The sequence below is a fragment of the Heterodontus francisci genome, chromosome 32 (assembly GCF_036365525.1).
Source record: "Heterodontus francisci isolate sHetFra1 chromosome 32, sHetFra1.hap1, whole genome shotgun sequence".
Classification (NCBI taxonomy): domain Eukaryota; kingdom Metazoa; phylum Chordata; class Chondrichthyes; order Heterodontiformes; family Heterodontidae; genus Heterodontus; species Heterodontus francisci.
The window spans coordinates 38,147,775-38,166,948 of record NC_090402.1 but is presented as its reverse complement, the minus strand read 5'-3'; positions in this window follow the sequence as shown (position 1 = coordinate 38,166,948).

Genomic DNA, 19,174 nt, shown 5'->3' with positions numbered 1-19,174 from the left:
CACAGGGCTGCCTCAGGCTTTCTGGAACCTTCTAATGAAATTCAAGGTTAGAAATTGGCTCCACAGGCCCCAGAATGCCAATTTACACTAGGAGAGGGGTTTGCTCTTTCAAAGTCAATGTGTTAGGATTGCCTTGACTGCCGTGTTAATGAAGCCATTTTCGGTAATTCAATTACTTAGAGCAAGCCATTGTCCTGGGTCCATGCTGTTCAAACCTCTTGCTTCGGGTGGATCTTTTGAATATGAAAAGGTGTTTCAGATGGAAATTGCAGTGGCCATCTTGGCTACTAGTTTTTTTTTAATTAACTGCAAGATATTCTTCATTAAAAGTCTAATGTCAGGTTCCAACCAATGAAATTAATATTTCTCATTTGGCATATAGGGTTTTCTTGACACTTTGCATAAGTTTACTGCCCTTTTCTCTGAACTACTGCATCTTGCTATCATGCTCAATACAGACTGTGGCTAAGCCACAACAACAAAGGTAGGTATGTGTGCTTCTAATGGGGCCGCAACCATCATTGGATAGGTCTCGTTTTTCTAAATCAATGCGACTAACATTCACTTCAAGTCTCTTTCACAGATTATTTTTGCTGTTTATTTATTTCTGGGCACATGGACACAAATCTTCCTTCCTATAATCCTCTGAAATTAGTTACGTTGCGTTTTTTGGCAGATGGAAGATTTTTTTTTGATCACTTGTATTTTTACATGGCCCAATTAGCCATATAGTTATGAAATGTTCAATTTATTAATTCTGTGGGCATGAAAGGATTTTATTAGTCTGTTGACAAGGAGCATGTAAAAAGTAGTGACATAGGGAGATGTTTGTAATGTGAGAGGCACAGAAGGAAAACAAAGGGATGGTTTGACCTGCTAAGCTGTGCTATCATGCCTGGGTTTGAAGACCCCTCTCAATGTGACAAGTGAAATGGCTGGATTTCCACAAATGGTTGGTGTTTCAGATTGTACTCCAAGAATTTGAAAATGGTGGGCCATTTCTCTCCATATTTGCAAAATAGTTGAAAGAGAGAGTGTGAGTGATGTACTGCATTTCTCCCATAATGAACATATCTATCTTACAGATAACATGTTTGGAAGCAGGGCTCTGATTGGAAATGAGAACCTCAGCAAAGAGCACGAGTTAGTCGTACATTGGTCGTGTTCATCAACCATGCTCTGTCTTTCATCATATATTTCAGATCATTGGGCCAGAATTTATTGTAGGTGCTGAACGAATGGTGCTCATCATTTGGTAGACTTATCCGTGCCTGTTCAATTTCCATGAGCTTTTGCACTAAGCAGCCCTAGTAAAAATAAAAGTAAATGGGAATTGAGGAAATTACTCCACTGGTTGAAGTCCTACCGAGGACAAAGGAAGATGGTTGTGGTTGTTGGAGGCAAATCATCTCTACCCCAGGACAATGCACAGGATTTCCTCAGGGTAATGTCTTAGGCCCAACCATCATTAGTTGTTTCATCATTGACCTTTCTTCCATCATAATGTTAGAAGTGGAGATATTTGCTGATGTTTACATAGAATTCAGCGTTAAACAGGCCGATATCCATTCATCAAAATGAGGAAGCCGATGACAGTCTCTGATCCCCAACTGTTTTATTGTCAATTCATAGTTCAGTCTAAATATCAATTCCCACTCTTCCCTTCTGACTAACTCTTTGTCCGGAGGCAACTCCCCCACTGGGCAAAAACCCAGCCCTTAAATGCAAAACTATAATGAGCATCACCTGCTCTCAGTTAACACTGAAATGAGACCTGTTTAATTTAAGGGACCAGCATTTTCAATATTGTCATTCAGTTCCATTTGTAACTCCCCAGACAATAAAGCAGTCCATGCCCACATGCAGCAAGACCTGAATAATATCCAGACATGGGCTGATAAGTAGCAAATAACATTCATGCCACCCAAGTGCCAGGTGATGACCATCTCCAACAAGAGATTGTAACCAACTCCCTTTGACATTCAGTGGCATTACTAATGACATTCCCCATCATCAAGATTCTGGAGGTCATCATTGATTAGAAATTTAACTGGACCAGCCACATAAATATCATGGTTAAACGAGCAGGTCAGAGGCTGGGCATTCTGCAGTGAATGACTGACACCCTGACTCCCCAAAGCCTTTCCACCACCTACAAGACACAAGTCAGAAGTGTGATGGAATATTCTCCATTTCCCTGGATGAATGCAGCTCCAACTACACTTAAGAAGCTTGACACCATCCAGAACAAAGTAATCCACTTGATCAGCACCCATCCACCAGCTTAAACATTCACACCTTCCAGCACCAGTGCAACATGGCAGCAGTATGTACCATCTACAAGAAGCACTGCAGCAACTTGCTGCACCTTTGACAGCACCTACCAAACACATGACTTCTACCATCTGGTCAAACAAGGCAATAGATATATGGCAACACCACCTATAAGTTCCATTCAAGTCATACATCATCCTGACTTGGAAATAAATGACCTTTGCTTCGTCACTGTGTCAAAATCCTGGAACTGCCTATCTAATCGCACTGTGGGAGTACCTTCAAGTCACAGATTACAGCAGTTCAAGAAGGTGGTGAGCCACCAATTTCTCAAGGGCTATTAGGAATGAGAAATAAATGCTTGCCTCACCAGTAATGTCCATATCCCATGAATGAATAGATGAAGAAAAAGTTGCTGTAAGTGGTAGATTGAAATGGGGCATCCGAGACCTGTGCCAAGCAAGCAACTCTGCACAGAGACTGAACCAGGAAGTGTAGGTTAAAATAATGAATTCAATGTCAGATCAGCTGCAGAAAGTGAATTAAAGAGAAGGAAAGAAAGATTGGATTTCGAGGGAGAGAACAAAAGACAAAGAAAAATTAAAATGGAGGTTTTTGATTTTTTTTAAATCTCCAGCAACCATTAAAAGCTGAAAGAATGAGACTCCACACTTGTCAATGTTTATTTTCAATGCCAGAGAGGTTGTTTGACTGTAATTAAGACTTATCACTCGATTAAAATGGGTACTTCAACTGAAATGGACAAGCCCGAAGTTTCTGTGGCACATTTAGTCCAAATCTACGTGCAAGTAGAGGAACATTATGTGATTGAATACATTTGAATGGGGAGCCAGATAGCAAGATGCTGTTTTCACACAGCTTACAGAGCAGCAGCATATCTTGGACAGCAACTTCCGGATTTTTGCGTTTAACTGCACATCTGCACTCACCTGAACTTGCTGTCTGATTTATGCATAAATAGCAGTAAGCGCCTTTAGCCTCATCATTATTTTTACAGTAACTTCTGGCCCAATATCTCACAGGTTTGCTAATACAATTCCAACAATTGCTTGAATGTTACTTTTTAAAACTGCCTTTACACCCATATGCCATCCACCTACAGTCAAAATTCATTAGTAATCTCATCGTGCAGGAGACAGTTGGCCATTTTTGTAAAAGGTTGATTGCAAAACATGGGTAATGAAGTCAAATGTTCAAGGAAATGTGTGGGTAAGAGAGAAAGACAGTGAATGTGTGTAAAATAAAGTCAGAAGTGAGGTAAAGTGTAAATTAAATCGATAGAGATGAATTGCTTTTATTATTCACTGCTGCTACTCTAGCTTCTTGTAATTTAATGGTTCAGTTATGTAAATAGTCATTTTAATAATCTATTATGCAGTGGCAATTCAGTTACTAGTCTTAGCTTTTTTATTGGGTAAAGGATTTTTTTTAATATAAACTGGTTTTGCCATCTCTTAATTTTACAAATGTTTTATGTCTCATAGACCTAATGTAATTAGTGCATCTAACACAGCAATATTGTAAATCTATTAATAATACTGCAACTTAGAATTGTAAATCTATTGGTAAGAAGACCTTGCATTGATAGCAGTCTTTGTAATGTCTATAAGAACACCAGCAGTCTTGCTATTCCAGTGGAAAACTCTTGAAGTGACTTATTCTGGGCTAATCTAACCTGCATCTGCAGTTGAAATTGGGTTTGAATGCAGGGATTTAACAATGCACAATAATGGGGTGAGAAAAATGAAACAAATCAGCTAAGCCAAAAAGACAAAGAAATTATGAAAGAAAAACCAGAAACATTGGAAATATACAGGTGGCCATCAGCTTTTGTGAAGTAGAGAGTCAACCAGCATGAAATTAGCTCACATAGCGCCACTTGTAGCGATGCTACGGAGGCCTTGCGCCTTGTTTCATGTGTGGCCTGTGCTCGCAGATGCTTCCTATGTGGCCCGTGTGGCGTTCTTTGAGGATAGGGGGCACGCGGGGGTTTCCACTGCGTGTGCAGGAAGACTTTCATGCTATCCTGTTGGCACACAGCCTAACCGGCTGATGGGACGCCAGGATCCCAAATTTGGGCAATGCAAGTGCAGCAGCCTTTTCAATTGCAGGTAAAGTAATTCTTGAAACTTTGGAGTTTTTCTGGAGGCAATTTGGTAAATTCCTTGATCGAGAATGTGTCTGCACCCTCACAGGGATTGGTGTGGGTGGGGTTTCAGGTGACCTGTCTACACAAAGGCTGCAACAAGTAGGATGGCTGCAGGGCAGTGCCTCTGAGTCTGCAGCATGATAAAAAGATGGAACAGAGGCTGCAGAAACGGCATGTTCGCACCATGCCCCCTGCCAAGATGGAGCCAGACTCTTCCATGTTCTTTGGCAGTGACAGGAGGCTATGTGACAGGCCCGCGAATGTACCCAGCATCGTGGTGTGCTTGCCCATTCAGCGGTATCCTGTATACCGCCCCATCGAGGTTCTCACCTGAGTCTTCTGCAGAAGTAGTCGTCTGCCACCCCTCGCCTGTCTGCAGGCCACTCATGCCTAGATCACTCACCACAAGCTGAACCCAACTCTATACTAGCCTTCAAGGTACTTGCAGTGTCAATATCTGAGCTGGTGCCTGCGAGTGTCAAGTGACAGGGCTTCTTAATTAGTGCTGTGCTTCTGCTCTCTTTCCTCCTCCTGGGACTCCTTTGGCTGGGCAGGTGGCAGTTCTTGCATGGCAAAGTAGGAACTCAGAAGGGAAAGGTTGGGATAAGGAAAGGTGGGAGTGGGTGGTGGGGTGGGAAACAAGAGTTTCATGGTGACACTACCTGCAGCTTGCGCATCATGCCAGATGGCAGGATAAGGGTTTTCTGGGAGTTGAGAAGAGGCATAAAACATTAACATACCTTCATCCCCAATGTTCTGAAGGATGCCAGATGTCATGGACTGCAGCTGGCCCCATTAGGAATAGAGGAACAGAGGAACATAGGAAATAGGAGCAGGAGCAGGCTATTCGGCCACTCGAGCCTACTCTGCCATTCAACAAGGTCAGGGGTGTCCAACCTTTTTGCGTGGGGGCCACATTACAATTTTTGTCCTACATAGGGGGCTGAGGAGAAAATTTTGGAAAGATAAAGGCATTAAAAATTTAATCAAAAAAACAAAAATGTGCATTTTTGTGATGCAGCTTTTAATGAGAAGATTAATTTATTGACGTACTTTTTCATCACTATGTTGAACAATGATTTAGTGACATACCTGACACTGTTTTTGGTTGCATAAATAGTCAATCACTGCCTGCACACTTGTAATGATGCAGGGGATTCCAGATAGATGTTCATCTGTCAGGAGTGATGCTGCTCTCTTTCTCTCCCCTCTCTCTCCCCTCTCTGCATCTATCTGTCTCCATTTTCTCTATATCTCTCTGTCTACCACCCCCCCCCCCCCACTTCTCTCTAGGATGGGGGGGAATTTTATGCTTTTCCCACGGTGGGTTTGGAGGCGGGGACACCATCCCACCTTCACCAAAACTTAGTCCGGGACAGGAAGGCCTGTGAATGGCCTTCCTGCCCCACCGCCAATTGAGGCCCTTAATTGGGCAATTATGCCCCAATTAAAGGTTTCTTCCCCCACCAGTAGAAGCAGGCTTACCAACCACATACTCAAGGGCAACTAAAGATGAGAAAAATATGTTGACCTTTCCAGTGATGCCCATATCCTGAGAATGACTTTTAAAAAACTGAATAAGTGATGTATTTCAATATAAGGCTTTCACTATCCTTGCATTCAAGCATTTCGGGTCCGATGACAGAGACAGCAATTTCCAATTTATAGAGCAGAGAAAGACTGGACTTACTCATTGCAATTTTCAGTATCCAATTATCTGAAGTGCATTAGAGCCATGAAAACCCACCCAGCAACCCTTTATTATTCAAAGCATATTTAGATTTTTTTATTTTACTATTGAGATTTCAGTTGGGAATTTTGCAAAAGCATTTTGAGTCTTTCCATACTGACATCATTGTGTGGTTTCATATTAACCATCGGGAGTTATAAGTGTGTTTTATATAATGAACAGAGACCAGGCTTGCGAGACTATTGAATTATATGGTGGATTATCATAGAACTCAAGGTACTTTAATACATACATTGTCTTTTGTGTATCTCCAGGAATCTTTGTCATTTGAAAAACTTGTCATTGGGAATATATTGTTAAAATGATCTGGAGACAGACCCGTGACAACTGTACTTAAAAACTGTAAGGATTACATTTAATTATTTTAGGCATGATGCTCAACGCGTATGTACATATGTTGAAGGCTTTGTCTGCCAATTTCAATAGTCCCTAAAGGTCCAGTGTCACTATTTTAAGTCATGCTTGTGTCCTGTCAGTGTCCTGCCTGACATTTCTCCCCCAACCAAAAATTCAGTAGCTGGCTAGATATCTCATTAGATTATCTTGCTGTGTTGTCAGTTTACCTACGTAACAATTCCTGGAGTTTGAGATAATTCATGGGAAGTAAAATACTTCAACATTTCTGGGAGATGTGATAAGACGTATAAATGTAAATCTATATCTCCTTGGTTTCTGATAAAATGAATAGTAAAAATATCTTTAAAAGATTTGCAAGCTTTCGATCCCCATGTTCTACCCAATGAGTAAAATAGTCTTGTGAATGCTGTAGTCCATTGTTGAAACTTGTTAATTTCTGTGCTGTAAACTTTAAAGGGGCATCTAAATCTTGGAATGGTGGAGTATATACCTTTCATATAATGGTGCTAAAATGAAGATTCTACAATAATATTCACATCCAATTGTTATGTTGAAAATATTTTGGGCTTAATCTTAAACAGGTTGGCTGGGGATGTGTCAGAGGTTAAAGTAAAGAAGTCTGGAAGATGAACCTGACCCACCTGAAACCTTCCCACTTCCAGCCATAACGGAGGCAGGATGATGGGAGGGCAAACTATCCACTCATGGGAAGAAGGTTGGTCATTTAAATATTATAATGAGCCTGTGTGCTTTCATTTTCACAGTCGTTCAGGTTGTAACCTCGGGAAACTTGGAAGCTTAAGGAAGAAGAGAGGTGAATCCTTGAGGTAAGTGCTCTTACAGCACTGCTTCTGGGCCAGGAGGAGCAGAATTTCTTTCTACCTGCTCACATAGGCTTCAGCCCTTTGAAGCAACCTTCTTGCCCGAGAGGCCTCCAGCCTGCCAATAAGGTTGCCTGTGGGCAGGACCACTACAAAAAGCAGCCCTGCAGTTAAATTCTGAAGGATATTCAGGAAACCCATCCTTCCAAGTTCCCCAACCTCACAACAGGGCTGGTCAGGGGGAGAGAGGTTAGGGGTGGGGTGGTGGGTGCTCTTACTAACCTCCACTACCTTTCATTTTTAGGGCAATTTCATACAAGCATGCATTTTGGATTCCATGTATGTTTCCATTGTCCAAAATATTATTTTTGTGCTGCCATGTGCAGAGCAGAGGTTAATTGCTTTACCCTTTTATACCAGCTGCATCACATCAATTAAATCATGAACTTTGTCCAAAATTTGTTTCTTCAGGTCAGTTCTTCCACAGATTCTAAATTATCATAAACTATTGATATGACCTCACTACCCTTGTCTCAGTCTTTTCTCAATTTCCCTGCACGGTTTAGCACATTACAATTCTTCCTTTGCCTAGCCGAGCGTGAACTATGGACATGCAGTCAGCAGATATTGGGTAGAACATTTATAAAAGGAACACTGAATTAAGTCATTTGCAAAACATATTTCTGAACAGATGGATCCCTTTATGAATGTACTTTCTGACTCTCTGTTTCACTTCAATGGAATCTCAGCATATCAGTCCACTTTTTTCTCTCAACCACAGGTTTGCCAGAAATGAATGGGCCAATTTGGCAACAGAAATTTTGAGTTGAAGTTTTACAGCTCTTTTTAAGGCAGTTTAGGTGAGCGACGTCAGTACCAGAACATAACTTTTCCTTTTTGTGCTCAGTATCAGCATCAAGTCATAGCATGGGTTACGTGACATATAAAGCATTCTTTTAATGATGTCACCATTCTCGTTACCATCCACCTGGTTAACATAAGGGTTGCCATTTAAAAATCTGCCCTGAGTCAGTGGAGGTGGGGGAGTGCGAGAGCTGGGGGTGGGGAATCACCAGTAACATGAAGAAGTTTGTCACCCTTCTTCTCATTCAGTTGCTGATCCAAAGGCCTATTTGTATTTGCTCAACAATCTAAGCAACACCATAAGAAAGAAAATTATTATGGAATTATTGGTGTCCTTTGTGGCTTAGTTGGTAGCACTCTCACTTTAAAAGAAGAAGGATGCAAATTCAATTCCCACTCCAGAGACTTAAGCACATAATCTAATCTGCTGCTTCAGTGCAATACTGAGGGAGTGCTGGATTGTCAGAAGTGCCAGATTTTGGATGAGACATTAAACCGGGGTCCTCTTAAAGAAGAGCAGGGGAGTTCTGGCCACTACCTATCCTTCAACCAACATCACTAAAAGTCATTATTATCTGGTCATTATCTCGTTGCTGTTTGTGGGACCTTGTTGTACTTAAATTGGCTTTTGTGTTTCCTGCATTACAACAGTGACCACACTTGAAAAGCACTTCATTGGTTTTACAGCATTTGGGATGTTATAAGGTTGTGAAAGGCACTACATAAATTCACTTATTTTTGTTTTGACCATAATGTATTGAAGATAAAAATGTTTCTTTACTGAAAAACATTTAGTCTTCAAAATGTGCAGGGCATAGAGCACAAAAATTGATCTGGTTGTTGTCAAGCTGCTTTTTAGCAGTGAAGGTCAATGAGACAATCTAGGATGATTGTGAGCTTGAAATCAGAGTAGCAATCTCAAATTGAATCAATCTGTCTGCATTTACCATCTTTTAAGACACCAGGAATTGGCTTTTGGTAAAATAAAACCACGTTTTTAAAATGTCATCTTTCTGTGGTCTGAGCCAAGATTATATAATAGTTGCCAGGTCTGACTGCATTAATGACAATAGCATTAAATGCAGTGAGCAGATTTGCCTGTTCCTGATCCTACGGGGTGCAGCAAGTACAGGAAAACCAGGCAGGTAGAATCGTGCATGCCAAGCAGAACCACCTCAATTTCCATCAAATATTTTAAATAGGCAAAAAATTAGTCTGTAGCCCACTCCTCTCTGGTTTTCCTGCAGTTGTTGAACCCAGGTGGTCCAACAGCCCCAGGCACAGGGAACAGAAAAGTCATAGAGTCATACAGCATCAAAACAGGCCCTTCAGCCCACCGAGTCTGCGCCGACCATCAACCACCCATTTATACTAATCCTACATTAATCCCATTTCCCTCTTCCATCTCCACCTTCCCTCAATTCTCCTAACTACACTAGGAGCAATTTACAATGGCCAATTTACCTATCAACCCACAAGTCTTTGGCATGTGGGAGAAAACCAGAGCACCCGGAGGAAACCCACACGGTCACAGGGAGAACTTGCAACCTTCATACAGGCAGTACCCAGAACTGAACGCAGGTCACTGAAGCTGTGAGGCTGCGATGCTAACCACTGCACCAGTGTGTCTGCCATAATAGCTGACATTTTTGTCTGTCTGCTGATTAGCTCTGGTTAGAATCTAATTCTGAAAGATTCAAAGATCTGGATTAAAAACCTGTTGGGTTCATGAAGCCTTAAAATGGACATTGCCACCCAACCAGGGATTGTACTAGTTGAGCACTTTTTTTAAAAAAGTAGCTATCACATTGCAATTCTTTTCCAGGGCACATCTTTTTCAGCACTTTTGTAAAAAATAATTCTTTTTTTTCATGTGGATATAAATAATGTCAACAACATCTTTACAAACATCATTGAATGCTTCTGCTAGTTACTAACAAGATGCGATGGTGCCCATTTATGTTAAATGTGCCCAGTTCATGGGCAGGACTTTGCCTCCGGGGTCGGGAAACCAATGGTGGGACCATTATCAGGTCCCGACTCTGCCCCGTGGTGGGGAATGGGGGTGGCGGAGTGGGGGATGTAGTCATAGCCAGTAATTTTCACATTGGTGTGAAATATTTTGTAATGACATCCAAAGCATGTGTCAGTAAAAATGGTTTTGAGGGTCTGCAATAAGAATAATTTGAATCCAACTCTGAGTAATTCCTGCTACTCCCCTCGTAAAACATTGCATTTATGTCATTACTAATTACACCGTACTGCTGATACTTAATTGATCATATTAATTTTCTGACTATATAAGGAAGCTGCTTTTTCTAAAAAGAACTAGTCAAGAGACTTTTGTTTTTGTTTCTAATGTTGGCCAATTCATCTCGTAAAATTAGTTTAGGCAAACTAGTCTCTGAAATCTTCAAGATAAAATGTAAAGTGATTTTTAGTCCAATTATATGGCACTAATTATTTTTTTCTTCCAGTTCTTCAATAAATCATTCAAAGTAGACATGAAAAATGTGGAGGATTATCTTGTGTTGATACTGGGCATGTGAAGAGCTGTTTTTCACATGATTATTTATTCAAGTGACTGACTACACAAGTATAGATTCTAAACTGTCTGAGATTCCACCAAATAGATTTCCAACTCGCGCATATGAAGAAATAATAATACACGGGGCCAGTAACCTTGTGGTTATGGTGCTGGACTAGCAGCCCAGCAAGTTTCAAAATTGAATTCACTTAAAAATATGGGCTCAAATATTGCTCATTGCTACTTAAGAGCGATTGCTACAGCAATTCGAGGCGAGGTGCATACGCACAGTTAAACTCAAAATTTCAAATGTTGCAGTCTTTATTGAGCATGCACATGTAGCAGCTAGATACAACTGACTGGTTTGCTAGGCCATTTCAGAGGGCAATAAGAGTCAACCACATTGCTGTCCCCACAACCCATGTCCCCAGAACAATACCCTGGGTTACTAATCCAGTAACAATATCACTATGCCACCACCTCCCCCTTAAGAAGCTCGACACCATCCAAGACAAAGCAGCCCACTTGACTGGCACCCCGTCCACAAACATTCACTCCCTCCACCACTGACACACAGTGGCAGCAGTGTGTACCATCGACAAGATGCACTGCAGCAACACACCAAGGCTACTCAGGCAGCACCTTTCAAACCCAAAATCTCTACTGTCTAGAAGTACAAAGGCAGCAATTGCATGGGAACACCACCACCTGCACGTTCCTCTGCAAGCCACACACCATCCTGACTTGGAACTCTCTTCTCATGCAGTATAAGTTGTTGTTTTCCTTTACATTGGTTATTCTTGCAATTGTTCTGATGAGTGCAAGATGAAAAGCTTCAACAACATGTCTTTATTTTCAGCAATGTGATAAGTGTTAATTACTACCAATCAATCTTCACCTATTACAAAGGGTGGAGTTTCATTCCCTCAGGTTTTAAATGTGATTGGAGAATTCTATCTCTTCTCTCTCTCTCAATCCAATCTTTCTTTTCCTCTCTTTATTTCTCTTTCTGTATTTGATTTGACATTGAAGTCATCCACTCTAATTTATGTCTTTGCACTGTCAATTTCACAATCCTTCAATCAGATTGGTTAAGAAGATACACAATTGCTTGCCCTGTTCACTCAGGTCCCAGATGCTCAGTTTCCCCATTGCATCATTACCAGTTTCAGCAACTTGCCACACAAAAGTTTTAAAAACCTACATGTACAAGGGGAATTCTAATTAATGGCAGATGGCCTGCTACAGCAAAATCTGTTCCAAGGTAACTTGTCAGCTTGCAACAGAAGAATAACCATGAAAGCTTCTGGATTGTGTCATGGAACAATATTTAATTTCTTTTTGGATTAAAACAGTGTGCCTTTAAGATTCTGTTTGAAACAGTGTGCCTTTAAGACAGAGAGGGAAGCTTTTGGATTTCTGAGGCACAGTGTGCCAGCTGCACTTTTTACCTAGATGACAGCAGGAGAGAGAGGTCACATGGGATAATGTTTCAATTTGACTATGTGTAAAACTGGCAAAAAACAGCTGAAACCAGTTTTGAGAGACTCTCCAGCGAGGTGTGCTACTGAAGAAAAGAGCTGTCTATTCTCTCTTAGCAGAAATTCTACAAGGAGTTACAGGCCAAGTTAATTGACCAAGGAGAAAAAAAGCCTTTTGTTTGAAGAGACCATTTGTATTGCTGAAGGTAGCAAAACTCCTTTTCTTTACGTCCAAAGCAGGAAGTATTTGCTTCAAGATTGAATCTCTCTTGACTGATTATATTTTCTGGAATTTGCCAGTAGTCTTGATGCCCGATGCAGTTGAAGTATTTTGAATGCCAATCTAATGAAGGACAGTTTCATCAAATCCGTGTGAAGACTTTGTGAAGCATTTGAATATTTTCACACTAGGATACCTCACCCATCGGGAACGTAACCCACAAATACTTATTTATTTATTTATTCTTAAGAATCAGCTAATTTTTCAAAACATGATTTTTTTTTAAAAGAAACCAGTTAACTGTTAGTTTTGAATCTATGTGTGTGTATGGGGGAGTTAGACTAAAATAAGTTATAATGTCTTTAGACATAGATTTATCTTAATAGTTTTTAAGATTTAGTTTCAATATAGTTAATTTACTGTTGTCTCAAGATACCTGGTTTGGGCTGTTTTATTCCAAGAGTTACTAGAGTGTTTTCTGTTGGCTGTTTTCCGGTTGGGTGGGAAAACTTTAATAATATGCTGCGACCTGTGGAGGGATGGGACTGAATTGATAGTGTGTTGCTCCTGCTTCGGTCATCACAATTGATGTGAAAACCCCACTGGGTCAACTGGATGGCAATCTAACACCATTGCTTGGTCTAGCCTACAAGCGACCCCAGGGCATATCCTATGGTAGCTGGGGATGGGCAATAAACTTTGTCTTGCCAATGCCACCCACATTCCAAAATCAAAATTATGTTTGCAATACCCCTAACATAGCATATGTTAGTAAGAATGTAACAGGTGGATTGGTGCTAAAGTAGGTGAGGTCCAGTCTATACGAGTAATATCAGCTCAATCAGGCAAGAATCCATCAATCCAGCGCAAAAGGTTGGGGAATCCGCTCTTGTTTTCTGCAATCTTTTATCAAGGTTCAAGATTCAATTTGCCTGGATCAGGCCCCGCCCACAAAGTTGTCAATGCCCTCCCTCCCCCTGTCAAAATTGTGGAATGCTCTTCAAATTGCGCTCATTTCCTTTGGCGCACAGGCACTTGTAGGCATGTTTTAAAAGTTTATTCATGTCAAAAATATTTAATTTATTAAGAAACTGCACTGTGCACACCAATGAAGCTATTAACTGGTTCAGTATAGTTTCTTAAGTCATTTTCAGTGATTTTAAATCTGAGTGTTCACAGGTGGAGGATTGGCTGACACATATTAATTTTTGGTGATGAATCCATTTGAAGCTGCACTCGTAAAACTGCATCAAGTTACCAATCTTAAATACATCAAGGAGTACCTTTAAGTGGAAAGAAAAAAATGAAAAAATTACATTCTATTACGCTGACCAATTGTACTGGTTCATGGAAGATTTTACATTTGTGATTATGCAAATTAATTTTAGCAGACACTTGAACTGTAACCTAACCAGTACAATTTTGAGCGCTCTTGATTGTGCCCAAAGTGGAAACTCTATTCATGTAGGTGTATCATTTACACACTTCTGCCTGGTATAAGGTTTAACAGAGCTGGTGCAGTGCAAGATTGTTTGCCAGGTTTGCAGTGTGGGTGTGTGTGGTGATGTTAATTAGTGTCCAAATGTCCAAATTAGTGCCCAGCTATTTTCTGTTTTAATTTCAAGGCAAAACTGAACAAATGTCTATGGCAAAAAATTTAGTGTTGTAACCAACATTTTGCTTACTGACTGTCAAATTCCTACTGAGATTCGAAACATATTAATATCATTACACATTATGAAACAGGAGTGCTTCAGGAGATTTCACTGAGGGAAAAGATACTATAAATTATACAATGTTCCTTAAAATGCTTTATCTCTTCTTCGCACTTCTGTGGGAGGATACGCATTAACCAGGCAATGGAGAAAGAAGACCTGCAGCAGATATAATTATAGGAAATAGAGCAGGTGATTCAGTATAATGATGGGACCTTTTTCCCCTGTTGGTGCCTTTCAGTATGAAGTGGAAAATCATCATATATAACTCCATGAATGCAACAAAAGTAAGCAGCACATTGCAGCAAATGAAATGAATGAAACTGAGAACATTTCAAGTAATATCTTAAGTGTTTTAATAATTAAGATTATCGCAAAGTATTGAGTAACTTGGTGCTTTGGTAACTAAGTCCTTAATCTTATTACTATTCAAAATTATTTTGTCAGTTTGTTGATATGAGCTCTAATGGGGACTACAGATCATTCAGCAAACAGCAGTCTAATGGGCAGACAATTCTGCACATTAATTTAACTGGGTACTGCCACTTGTCATTCTGCCACAGTGCTAGTTATCTCCTCCAGTTGACCATCAATAGCAGCAATTTCATCATGGCACAGACAATAATGGCAACAGTTACTGTGAAAAGCTGACTCATTAACGTTAGTTCAGTGGTTTAATATTCTTGTCCCTTGGGAGTATAGTTGTAACTGCTTTCTTCAATGTAAATCAAGTGTATCTGCAATATTAACTTTTTGGTGTATTCATCTAAAATAGCCTAGAGTACATTTATTTTTAGCATTATACATATCATACATATTAGAATTTTCATATCTTCAACCTGCTGTGGCATGAGCCTGAAGAAATGTTCAGCAATAACCTGCATTATCTGAAAGCTGAAACTGCAAGATAATTTGAAGTTTTTGGATTTATATTGACAGCTCTTTGACAATTGTTTGCACAATTATTGATGAGTTGCAACCACAACTTCAAACTACCTATGCATGCTGGTTTTTTCATTACTGCTGGAGCTCTGGAATCATCCCCTTGATTTACATGGGGCAGGTCATGTTATCAGTGGCTGCTTTATCATATTTCAGAAGCACCTCAGAGGTGACAATTCCAGAATGGAAACGTTAAAAACATTTAGCCCATGTATGTGAAGTAAAATTACATGCATTAAGTTTTGCATCGAATGTTTATTTTGTAATATATTTATTGTAATATGTTTAAAATAATTGGAAGTAATTGAATCTCTTATTTATGTATACCTGAGAGAGAACACAAAACAAGAACAGCAGAAAATTGGTCAACTGGGAGGTGGGAAATCCTGGAAGAACTGTACCATTATTTAAGTAAGGAGAGGAATTCTGAATAAAAAAGAGCTGTTTGGAAACACCACGTACTGTTGCTGAGATGCTTGGTGAAGAAGATGCCGGTTAGTTTAATTTTTTAAAGGTGCATTCATACTCCATATGTTCAGCATCAGTGCTAAGCTGAAACTAATTTACAAAGTTAGAGTGTAAATCAAGTGCAAATGCCCAACATGATCCTGACACAGAGCAAAGGGTCTCACTTAGCTTGGTTCTTAGGTTGAATGCTGACACTGGTTTCAACCTGCATTTATTGGCACAAAGCCAAACTGCTTGGCATCAATGTTACACTTGTACTAAGAGCACATGCAAAGTTTTGAAATTTTTGAACCATTGGATAAAAATCGACCATTCACCAGCAGTGGAGTACTCATCCTATTTGTGCCTGTTGATAAAACTACTGAATTTGACATCTCTCTTTCTTAATGTATGTAATTTGAATGTAATGTAAACTGTAGTAATTTTGCTCAGCACATCAATTAAACCACTTCTGCTACTGCCTACTCCCGATAATTCATCTTTTGCACATTTTGAATTATCCATTAATTTGAAATAAGCAATGTGAATATTTTGGCAAAATAGTTATTTAGCAATAAAAATATTTGAATGATCAGATAATTTGAATTGAGTGAATGGTAACAAGTCTGAAAAATATCAAAATTACAATAGGAGAGCTATGCTTTTTAAATGATGGCAAAATTGTGCTCTTTCTTTTCTTGATAGAACAATATATTTTTGTATTGCCACTCCATGGCAAATCATCAGGAGTTGAAAAGTCAGATTAAAATGTCTAAAGCTATTTGCTGATTCTTAAAAATGAATGTTGGAGAGTAAGGATAGTTATAAGGATCATTAATTTTGAGCAAACACAGGTGCTGAAATGGAATCCAATCAATAATAAAATTCATTCTCATTTTAATATGGCCTTTTATTAACTAGGTTTTTATTACAGAGGAGGCATTTGACACACTTTCATTCAATTAAAAGATTGGAAAAACAAGAGTACTTAAGCAACAGAACTTTTAATCAAGGCTTGTTGCTTAACTATTTTCTAGTTTGTGTTGTAATAGCAGCAGATATTGGACAGAAGCGTAATTCTGAGTTTTATTAGACCAGTTTCAACTGAAGGGGAACATAAGCATATATTTTAATGCACTGTGGCATATTTAACAAGTAAATGATTGAGTATATTATCTGAGCAACAGATCAATTGATTGTTCATTTCATTGCTATTTATTTATGGACTCTCACTATATATAAAATGGTTGACAGGATTATCAACATAACAATAGCCACTCCACTTCAAAGCAAATTCAGTGCTTGTGATGTTTTTCTTAGTTCTTCACTCATTTTAAGTGTTGGTTTCATATCAAATCAATCACCAGGTTTGTGTGATCAACCTAGATTTGAATGAAATATTTCAAGCTTAAGGGGTTTTTATTCATGAAGTTGCTGGTTGCCATTAACTCTGACAGTCTTGGGGGAATATTACGCTCTCCCCCATGTCAGGCTTGGAGGCTGGGAGAGCATATAATCAAACGGGATGATGGTGGTGGCGGGAGGATCCCCGCCACCTTTCCACATCCACCCAAATTAAGTCTGGGGCAGGAAAGCCTGTGAACGGCCTTCCTGTACTGCTGCCAATTGAGACTATAAGTGGAAATGTAATGCCCAATTAAGGGCCTCACCCCTCTGCTGCCAGAATTAGCCCTGTGGCAGGTGGGCCTATCACCAGATGCGGAGCATGCCAAGCAAACCCATGCAGTTTGCTTGCCAGCTCTGAGGGGATTGGAGGACGGGGAGTCCCTCGTTAAAAGGCACCTAGTACCTGAAAGAGGGACCTGGCATTGGGAAGGGGGGGCCGCTGAGAGCCACCCCCTTACCCTTGCTGCTGACTCCCCTACACTTCCTTTCCTGTGACCCCCACCCCGTGAAACCCCTCCCGCCCCAACCTAACTGTTGCCTGGGTCCCTCGACAATCCATGGCTAGCAGTGGGTCAGTTACTGGCAGCAGCCACCACCTCCGCGGTGGCGCTGTTCAGAAGAGCCGCCAGTCTTTGATTGGTTGGCAGCTCTCAGCAGGCAAGATTTCAATTGCCAGGGTCCTTGATCCCAGGGAAGGCCCGCCACTGTACACTGAAGTGCCTAATTGGCACTTGATCTGGTGGGCCTTCCCCAGAGGAAGCGACACAGGTCTCTCACTGGCAGAGGCATGAAAGAGGCGGGGCTCCCCCCCCACCAGCATCCCACCCAATTATATTTTCTCCCCACCTCTAAACCCTCCATGGGGGAGAGCATAAAATTCCCCCCATGGAATCTGACCCCAATCTGAAAGAAGTCATCAGGAACAGCATAAAGGTTAGGAACAGGAAGGCATGGAGGATGGATCCTTGGGAATGAAATGACTATGCAGAAACCATTCCTGGAGATGTATTGACACCATCGGGATTGCTGGAGTGAAACCATGTGAAAGCAGTCCAATAAAACTCACATCAGAGGAAAGTGGAAACTGGTAATTTTAACCATGCATAACAGGTAAAACCATATTTCTATGTATTGAGTGTGTAATCTCGGCAGGCATTTAAGTGATGGGCTGAGGGAGTATAGCATTGTTGGCAGTGCGATTATTGTTCCAGTGTTTGATTGATAAGTTTTTGATTGTATTTAACCTGTTCATTCATCAGTGTTCACTGTGTTTGATTGCTTAACCCTATGGGTGGATCTGATGTGTTGAAATTAAATTGAAACTAAAAGGTTAAAACTAGAATGTTCAACTAAACAGAGACTGTTCTGAAGAAGACGTGCACTGAGATCTTATAGGAGCTGAGATAGTTTAAAGTGCTGTAAATAAACTAGTTGGTGATTTAATACAAGTTTGATAACTGCATTGCTCTGAGATAAATCAGATATACATTATATATCCAGCAACCTGGTGTAAACATAACAAAAATGTGGCTATGAGATTAATTCTGAAAAATTTCATGTTATCCACTCCAGAACCATTTCTTTCAATGGCGGAAAATCCTCCCTCATGCTGGGCACGGTGGATTTCGGGCTTCAAGACCTCATTGCTTGCTACAGGGATGGATAGCCCAGATATACCAGCGAATCATAAGAAAGCAATACTTGTACATTGTCTAGGATCAGAAGGCCAGCAGATATTCGAGCAGTTCACAGAAGATGTCTACTTTTGATACGGAGGTAAGTGTGATGATAGAGTGATACACATTCTGCCAGGGAGCCCAGGGACATGGTGAGTCCAATAACCAAACGTGACAGCATTGCAGCAACTGGCAGCTGCATGTAAATTTGGCACACTAACCAACAAACTAATTTGTGACGGATGGATTGAAAATTTCTTGAATGAGGGAATGTCTTCTCATGGAGGATGATGATTTAACCTTGGAAAAAGCCATAATCTTGGCAGACCAGATCGAATCTGCCATGTTAGATTCGAAAAGTTACACACACCTGCACCCTTAGACTCGGTTGCAGACACAGCTTGCCCAACCAGCTTCAGTGCAAGAGTTACAGGCAAGAAGACCTCAGCAACTTCATCAAAATGTGCCCCATCCAGGTTAGATACTTTCAAAACTGTGCCAAATTGTGGAACTGCTCACAATG